The following is a 9153-nucleotide window of genomic DNA, read 5'->3' as shown; positions in this document are numbered from 1 at the left end:
CTCATCAGCCGCCTTCCACCTCCAAAGATGTTTACAGATCTTCTCTAGAAACTTTGCTTTCCGGTCCTAGGAGAACTTTCTTGGGCATTTCCTTTTGAGGATTTTTCTTCTCTGAGAAAAAACCGTGAAAAGCAAGAATAGACATCAAGGTCCCACTGAATCTTGATCTCTGAATTCAGAGTCCAGCGTGCACCAGGGAGCCTACACCTAAAAAGGATGAAGAACTAGCTATCCTTCCCTAAAGTCTGCTGATCTGAGAAGTAAATGCATTCTCCTTTTCCTCCTCTACAAGTGAAGCATGATTGTTTACTCGTCACATGCCTACACCCAACATCCTTTATTTACACCAGAGTTAATGGAAAACTGGCTTTTGAAACTCTAGAATCCTCCCGTCTTCCCACATCTCTGTATTTCCTCCCAAGTGGTTCAGGAACTTGGCCTCCCGACCACCCCCCCCCCCCTTTTTTTAATCACTGAAAAGGGAATGACGTAGTGGAACAAGACTGAGCCCTCACCTTGTGCCAGAGTTTATGACAAGTGTCTTGTACTTGGCACCTCATCAACGGCTCTCAATAACCCTTGAGCGATGGGGCCCATAATCGCACTTAAGGTGAAGCAACTGAGGCAGACCCTGAAATCCTTCATTCAGGATTTTCATGAACATCGTGTTTGAGCAAGCGCTTCGACGGTCGCAATATGGACAGATTTCAACACAGTAACAGGGAGACACTGGTCTTTACGGGAAATTGACCTTAAAGTGGCCCACACCACCAGAGGAGGATCTCAGCAGCCACAGGATTGCCACTCAGGGGCGCAAGGGGAGTAGGGTGGGGCCAGGGCTCTCGGGATTTTCCCAGGACACCAGCGCAGCCCGGCGACCCTTCTAGCCCGCTTTCATCAGCGGGAAATTTGCGCAAGGGAGACGCTCACCTGGACTGAAAGAACACTCTCCACCCTGCCTCTCACATCTCCTTCTCACTCACGCATAGGTAATGCTTTGAAGATCTGCGGAACCAGTCGGTTTCTGCCATGAGTCTCGGTGAATGTCTCAGACTCACCTTCTGCTCCATCATCTTCGTAAATTTCTCTCACCGGTTTTTCGCAAGGTTGGAGCGCCACGGCTCTCGACACAAGTTTAGTAAAGACTCTTATTTTCTGGTGTAAAGGTACAGAACTGTCAGGTAATTTATGTGGGTTCCATTTCCCTAACTATGAGATGAGGTCCAGGGGAATCCAGAGCCTTCTAATTTTGAGCGCTAGCCCGCCGTGGGTGGGGTGCAACCTGCTCAGAGCTCGCCTCACTCGGTGCTGGGCAATGGCGCTGCAGCGCAAACACACCCAGGAACCACTATTTCTACCAGAGTTTTACTTGTATTCTCATTTAATTCTACAGAACCCCATGTAACAGATATTATTATTGTTATTGTCATCATCACACACATTTCACAAATGAAGAAACATTTCCCCCAAACTATTAAATAGCCGATCTGGGATCCAACCCACACAGAGTCAGCATTCTTAAATATGCAGCGTGGTGTCATTCATTCTACCCTAAGAAGTATTGTTGGAAATGAGAATATTTCTGTATGGCCTCTGAGATTCACTTATGTTTTAGTTCTTATTAAAAGTATCATCAATGTTAATAAGATTTCTTTAAACAAAAAAAAAGTGCCAAATTTTAAGAACACCCTTTTCACACATGTAACCACAAATACTCAAAATGGGGTAAAAGACTGGAGTGTCTACACTGCAGACCCGATGACCTTACTGAAAGCGCGCGATAGGAACAAGCCTGTGACCTGGCAATCAGTTTCCCCTCACAACTACCTTAGAGCGTCTTTCTCCTTCAGCTCTGGGGCAGCCAGTTCTCCTCCCCAGAGAATAAATTCCATGACACTTAGGGGTCAGTGAGTACAGCATTGGTGCCACTTTCTGAGAACGAGTGTGAGTGCCGGCCCCCGTCCTGAACCCCGGCAGGGATGAAGGCCAGGTCCCGTGAGGGTGGAGAGGAAAGTTGAAGCACTTCAGGTTGATCCCTGTCAACCTTGTGAAATAAAAAGTTATGGAACTGCCAGAATTTTTAGTGCTTTGCCTGCTCTAAATAATAAATTATATACCAGAAACATGTAGTACACACATCATAACACAATTTTACAGGTGATGAAATTGTGACTTTAAGATTTAGAGACTTGCTCTGGAGTTCACAACAAATAATCCGTCCACTTGCCAGTGGCCCCTCAAGTGGATGTGTTTGATGCTCCCTAACAAACTCCCAGGGTGACACCAACTAAAAGCCACCATGATTATTCCAGTTATGGACAAAGATGCTTGGAGCTGCCTTCTCCAGTCCCTGCATTCCCTGCCCTGTCATTCTGCCTGCTCCTCTGCTTAGAACCCAGGACCAGCGCTCTGAGCTCTTCCAGCTGCCCCCAGACTCCAGATTAGAATCCTTCACTCCCTGCTGACAGAATGATATCTTTTATTCATTATTATTTACTGCGGCAGCCGGTCCGATCCGGTGCTGCCGCTTGGGGTCTGTCTCTCAGCGAACGGGGCTGGCGCGAAGACGGAGGGGCGGGAAGGAGGTTGCTAGGCCTCCCGCCGAGGGGGTCTTCTGCTGCAAGCGGTTGGGGGAAGCGTTGGCCTACGCCTCCGGGGGCTCGGCAGGGATCGGAGCGCGCGCGCGGAAGACGAAATCATACCGCGGAACCAAGTGGAGTTAGCAAGGCTGCGCACAAGGACCTTTATTCAGGGAAGTACACTTGTTTATATAGGGATGGTGGAGGGTAGGGGAGGGTGGCTTTCCGAGGGCAGTGTGATCGGAGGAGAGGGCTTGATTACTACATATAGGTTTGAAAAGAGGGGCTGGGGGAGGAGGAGTGTTGAAAGAAGAGGGGGTTGTGTGTTCATATGTGGCCATGCAGCTGGAGTGTAGCAAGAATGTAGCAAAGAGGAGGAGGAGATAGGTAGAGGCCCAATAAGAGAATTTTTGTGGGGCGACGTGTCTGTTGCCGGGGAGAGGGCTGTACAGACGGGGTTCGTGGGGCAACTAGGCAGACTTAAGGTTGCGGAGAAATAGGTGCCACAATTATTTTTTCATTATTTAATGAAATCTATTTGTGTAGAGAAAGTAACTAAAAAAGACCAATAAGTAAACAAATCCTATCATTATTATGAGAAAAGTAACTCATTCACAAAATTGGATATATGATGTGATTCCCAATGAATATAATGAAATTTTCTGAGTATTAAGTTAAAATGGTAAATTAATTTTCTCTCTCATATGCTTTAAAATGAAAATCAACTATTTGTAATGGAGAAAACGATTTGTCTATATAAAACTATTATAGGGCATTCGAGATCATCAATTTTTATAATAAATACTATAAAGTCTAATTTATTAAGTGTTGTGCCCATTTTAATCTGTTGTGTACCCCCAGAAACCATGTCCTTTAATTCTCACTCAATATTGCTGAATGGAACCTTTCTGATTGTTTCCATGGAGACGTGACACACCCAAATGTGGGTGGAACTGTTGATTACATGGTTTCCATGGAGCTGCATCTCCACCCATTCAAGGTGTGGTTGCTTAGTGCCATCCTTTAAGAGGGAACTATTTTGGAAAAAACAGGAGAGCCACCAGAACCAACGGGTCCAACAGAATGGACAGAGCTCAGGGAAAGCCATTGAAGAAGCCTGGAAAGAAAGCTTGTAGATGTCACCATGTGCCCTCCCAACTGAGAAAGAAATCCCAAATATCATTGGCCTTCATGAACCAAGATATCTTTCCCTGCATGCCTTAATTTGGACATTTTTATAGCCTTGCCTTAACTGGAATATTTTCCCAGCCTAAGAACTGTAAACTTGCAACTTAATAAATCCCCCCTTAAAAAGCTGTTCCATTTCTGGTATAATGCATTCCAAAAGCTTTAGCAAACTAGAACATGTGGCTAAATGGTTATGTCAAACCAGAGTCAACTTGGGTGCCCTTCTTCTGTAAATCCAAAATCCAATAGCTTTTCAAGATGTATGTTAATAATGACTTCTAACACTATCACCATCACCCGAGCAAGCTGAATGTAGCATTTATAAGAAAGGCCATTTAGAGATCCTGGGCCATGGGCGGGGGACAGCGCAATGGTGACTCATGCTGGAAGCCTGGGTTCAATTTCCAGTGCCTGCCCATACCAAAAAAAAAAAAAAAAAAAGATCCTGGGAGAAACAATTTATTCTTCTCAAACCTGCACAAGACTGTACTACCATCTCCCTGCCATCACTTTTGTGCCCTGGGACAGGAGTGGTATATAAGTGGCCCTGAGGCGGACCCAGGTTCACGGTGGGACCCTTTCTTCCACTTTGCAGCTTTCCATCTGTGAGGGTGGCCATTCAACCCACACCAGAAAAAGCAGAGGTTTGAGATTGCCCCTTCCCTCCTTGAAATACCAGGGAGGCTTATGTTTCCTGCCTGATGGAACAAAGGGCACTGGATTTATCCTCCTGCTTGAAATAATAAAAACTGACAAAATATATATGAACAAAAAATTCAAGACACTGCACATAAGACAAGGAAGGATGGGAATCCCTGAGAGACAGGAACAAATGATATGATATTATAGGGATACATAAGGTAAAAACTAACATTGTCCCCAATTTACTTGACTGAGAGTTTGCAGAACCTACACCTTATGGGTAACCCAAGAAATGCCTGGTATACTCCTGGGTTGATCAGAGGGACCTGATGACAAGTGGGGATACAAGGCCACTAGAGTTAACAGGTCAGAGTAACAGAAGGAGAGAGAGAGCTGTAATAAGAGAGAAGTTCAGAGAAAATGCTCCATAAAGTGTTCAGCTAAATACTGACCAGCATGGGCAGTTCTGTAAACCACACAAGACTGGCAAAGCACCACCCAAAAAGATGCGAGGTCACAGTGATATTGACAGGTCCTCTCAGGCTGGAAGCAGTGATGGAAGGTACCCATGTCTTTGTGTAGATCCCAGAATCCAGTTCAACTCCCATCTGGCTTATTATTTTCCTCAAAATTATACTGCATATATACTGTATATATATCTAAGTTCTTTGTTCAAAGTGACACTGACACGTAGAGAGCTGGTATACTCTAAATAGGTCCTTTACCTTCATTTCTTCTATTCATCTTCTATCTCTAGCTGATTTTGAGAAAAGAGATTAGTTGGGGGACTACTTTGGAAACAGTGTGAAATCAAATAGGCTGTTTAAAAAGTTACAGTAATCTTTTCCATTTAATTTATTTGCTCATTAAGCCGCGCCCCACTCTTAGTCACTCTGCCCTGTGCAGGTCTTATTGCACACCTCTCTGTCAGAGGAAAGAAAAGGGGCAAGAAGAGTGTAGGGAAACTGAGTAGATCTGGGAATGGAATAGCATAGTGAACTATTAAAGAAAAATGAGGTGGGTGGATGTGGAAGTTCTTCTGTCCCTGCTATGAGAAGTTAAGAGCCTTGTTTGAAAATAATTAGCAGCTGGGAAGTGCGCTGTCTGGGAAGGAAAAAAAAAAAAAAAAACGGTGACGTTGTTATGTTGGCCCGTACGGGGATCGAACCCGCGACCTTGGCGTTATTAGCACCACGCTCTAACCAACTGAGCTAACCGGCCACATGCGATGACAGGAAAATCCCCTCTCCTCTTCTTAAAGTATAGAAGTTATGAACTAGGGGACTAAGGAATTTTTCTGGTTTTCTTCCCTTAAAGAATGAGAAATTCTCTCCTAAAACAACAATAAAAGATCAAAACAACGTTGGTTTTAAATCGTATTCATAGATAAAAATTTAAGCTGAAATTTTTCAAGCTGAGACGACTGGCCCGGGAATCCCTGGATTTATCTACTGCCCTTGAAGTGACTAGAATCTGTTCATGCGGACGATGACTCTACCGAAGAGCTACCAGCTAGTGCGGACTTGTAATAGCCACGCCTAAACAGAAGATGCAAGTTCCTGTCTGCAACATATTCTGCAAGGGCCTCAATTATTAATTCTTGTCCCAGGGTCTCAATTGCCTGACGCCCCCATGGCCAGGCTTGGGCTCCATCCTTCCTCCCCACATTCCTGCTGCCTCATTTCCTGAAAGACTTCAAATCTTGGGAAGCACAAGGAGCCTCCCTGGCAATCCTCGGTAATGCCGAGTTCTCCAAACGCGTTCCCTTCACATTCTATTGTTTAGCATCTTGTCTGTCCTTGCAGACATTTTAAATACAGAAACATATACAGTTACATATTTTTTTCACAGACAGTGACATTTTATGTACATCTTTCTATTCCTTGGTTGTTGTGGGGTTTTTTTTTATGGTCTTTGTTTCTTCCTTTTGTTTTATTATGAGACTACATTTTTGTCATCTTTCCATATCAATTAACAGAGGAGTTCTTCATTCTTTTTTAAATATGCATAGTATTCAATCATGTGGAATATGCCATAATTTAAAGGACTGTTAGTTTATTTTGCCCCACTGTGGTATTGCAAACACAATTCCAATCTGTGAACATCCACCATATCTCATCAGTGCTTGATAGCTTGTGTATGTGTAGAAAACTGAGTCAAAGAACATGTCCTTTGGCCACTTTGGTAGAAATTGTCCAACTCTACTTCAGAGGAGCTGACCCCAGCGTTCTTTCTTTCTTTCTTTCTTTCTTTTTTTTTTTTTTTTTTACTATATTAAACACAAAAAAATAAGATAGGGCCACATTTCCTACCTATTCTTCTCTTTGAATTTCCTGCTTCAGGTTGGAAGCAAAATTGGAAAGTCAGTGGGGATATATGGGAATATATCTGGAGGTATTTTGATTCTGTAATATGACCTTTTCTCAAGAAGGTGAGACTTAAATGCAGTTGATAATTGACAAAACCAGTGTGGTAAAACTGATGAGAGAAGAAAGGGCTGAGTGGAGAGGAGAAGAGGCCAAAAGTGGCTTCCTTTTGTGCACCACAAAGAGATCAGCATGGTAAAACAGCTGAGGCCAGAGGAGTTGAGAGATGCTGACCTGTCTGGTGATCAAGTCTGAGCTTCAGAGAGGTGAAGGGAGAGTGATGAGAGCTGAGACTACAGTGGGAGAAAGCATGTGGATGATGCAGGACCATCCAGCACAGTTCAATATTTACACCAGGATGCATTTGATGGGAAATGGGCTTGGGGTGAGCTGGAAGAGGCTAAAATGATTAACCAGCACTAGTCAATCTATATCAGGTATGAACTTAGAAGAGCAGGCATTCTGTTTATAGGCCACGATGAGAGATCTTGAAGTTGTCATAACAACAGTGGAATCCATGAGAAGATACTGGAAGGAGATGCCAGGAAACAGAATTGTATTTGTAGAAGCAGTCCCTGAACTCTTGTTTTTGACATTTTGCCTTTGGGAGGCATCAGTGAACAACGATAACACACACAAACCACAACAAAAATTGATGTTCACATGGAAGGTGGAGACAGATATAACTAATAAGCATAATAAACTATGAATTTTTAAATGTATGAAGGGATTGTAAGTATGACTGAAAAATAAAGCTAAATGTGGGGGGTCTGGAGTGAAGGATCAGGTTAGGGTTCTCCACAGCTTGTTAGGATAGCTTCATTAAGATGGTGATAGATGTGACTGGAAGGGGCGCACAATTTGGGCAACTTTGCTCCTATTCCGCAACTAAGTCTTTCCAGAAAATCCAAGTCCAGCTAGTACATGAATGGGAGAAAAATTTCAGTGGAAAGCACGTTGTATTTATTGCTCAGAGGAGAATTCTGCCCACGTCAACTCAAAAAAAAAAAAAGTGGACAAAAAATAAGCAGAAGTGTTCCAGGAGCTATACGCTGACAGTGGCACATGATGCAATCCTCAAAGACTTGGTATTCCCAAGTGAAATTGTGGGCAACAGAATCCATGCAAACCTGGATGGCAGTGGCTAATAAAGGTTCATTGGACAAAGCACCAACAAATGTAGACCACAAGGTTGAAACTTTTTTGGCGTGTAAGAAGCTCACAGGCAAAGATGTTAATTCTGAATTTCCAGAGTTTTAGTTCTAAGCCAAAATTAATAAGGTATCATTCTTTAAAAAAAAAAAAAAGCCTTTGCAGCTCTTTGCGAATAGAATTTAAGGGAGTGTATTAGGGTAAATACTCTGGGAAACTGTTGGTCAGAAAAGGAGACCCCTATTACCACCTCCAGGGGTGGAGTCTTACCATGTGGAGGTTGCAGAAGCATATGATGCCTGCCACTGGGAAGTCATTCCTAGGGGGCCACCCCACTCCATTGTTTGCAGGTGTCAGGGAAGCTAATAGAAGCATGACTCACACAGCACTGGGTGGAACAACGTTTTACACACACAGCAAAAAGAGACAGAGCAAAGTCAGCCTCACTAGTGGGCATCGGTTTCCCATGGCCAGTGGGTCTCGATCTGGGACCTACATAGGAAGCCATACCACCTGCAGCACACCGCTTTTATTTATGTGTGCTGTAGTGGAGGAACCCCACTCCCTCTCTGCCAGGAGATATATGCCATGAGGATGTGAGCCAGATGTCATAAAGCTTGTCCAATTTAATCAGACTATCTCCAGTGAGTATTTACAAAAGCTCAGAGGAGAATAGGGGTAGGAATGTGTTGGCAGTCCCCTTATCTGGTCTGAACATAGGATGTGTTTCAGTTTGCTAAAACTGCCAGTATACAAAACATCAGAAGCAGGTTGACTTTTTCAAGGGAGATTTATTAATTTACAAATTTACAGTTCTAATGCTTGAAAATGTCCAAATTAAGGCATTAAAAGGAAGATACCTTCTCTGAAGAAAGGCTGCTGGCATCTGGGGTCCTCTGTCATATGAGAACGTACATGGCAATGTCTGCTGGTCCATCTCTTCTAGGTTGTTTCAATGGTTCTCTCTCTCAGTCCTGGGGTCTTTGCTTGTTTCTCCAGGGGCATTTGTCTCCAAGCTCTCTGGGTTTTTACAGTCTTTTATCCTCTGTGACTCCAGTAAAGGATTAAGACCCAGCTTGAATGGGTTGGGTCACATTGCATTTGAGACAGCTTAACCAAAAGGTTCCACCCACAATAAGTCTGCCCCCATGAAAGTGGATTAAAAGATCCTGGCTTTTCTGGGGTACACAACAGATGCAAACCAGCACAGAATGGGAGAGGTGTTG

The 9153-nt window shown here is 43.7% G+C and overlaps 1 non-coding gene across 1 annotated transcript; it reads right to left on the bottom strand.

The window, feature by feature from the left end:
- Positions 1-5556: 5556 nt before the first annotated feature.
- On the bottom strand, positions 5557-5630 carry TRNAI-AAU (transfer RNA isoleucine (anticodon AAU)). Its single transcript has one exon. It is a non-coding gene; the product is annotated as a tRNA-Ile (tRNA).
- Positions 5631-9153: the final 3523 nt, after the last annotated feature.

Source organism: Tamandua tetradactyla, chromosome 25 (genome assembly GCF_023851605.1).
Source record: "Tamandua tetradactyla isolate mTamTet1 chromosome 25, mTamTet1.pri, whole genome shotgun sequence".
Lineage (NCBI taxonomy): Eukaryota > Metazoa > Chordata > Mammalia > Pilosa > Myrmecophagidae > Tamandua > Tamandua tetradactyla.
This window is presented reverse-complemented; position numbering and strand designations above follow the sequence as displayed.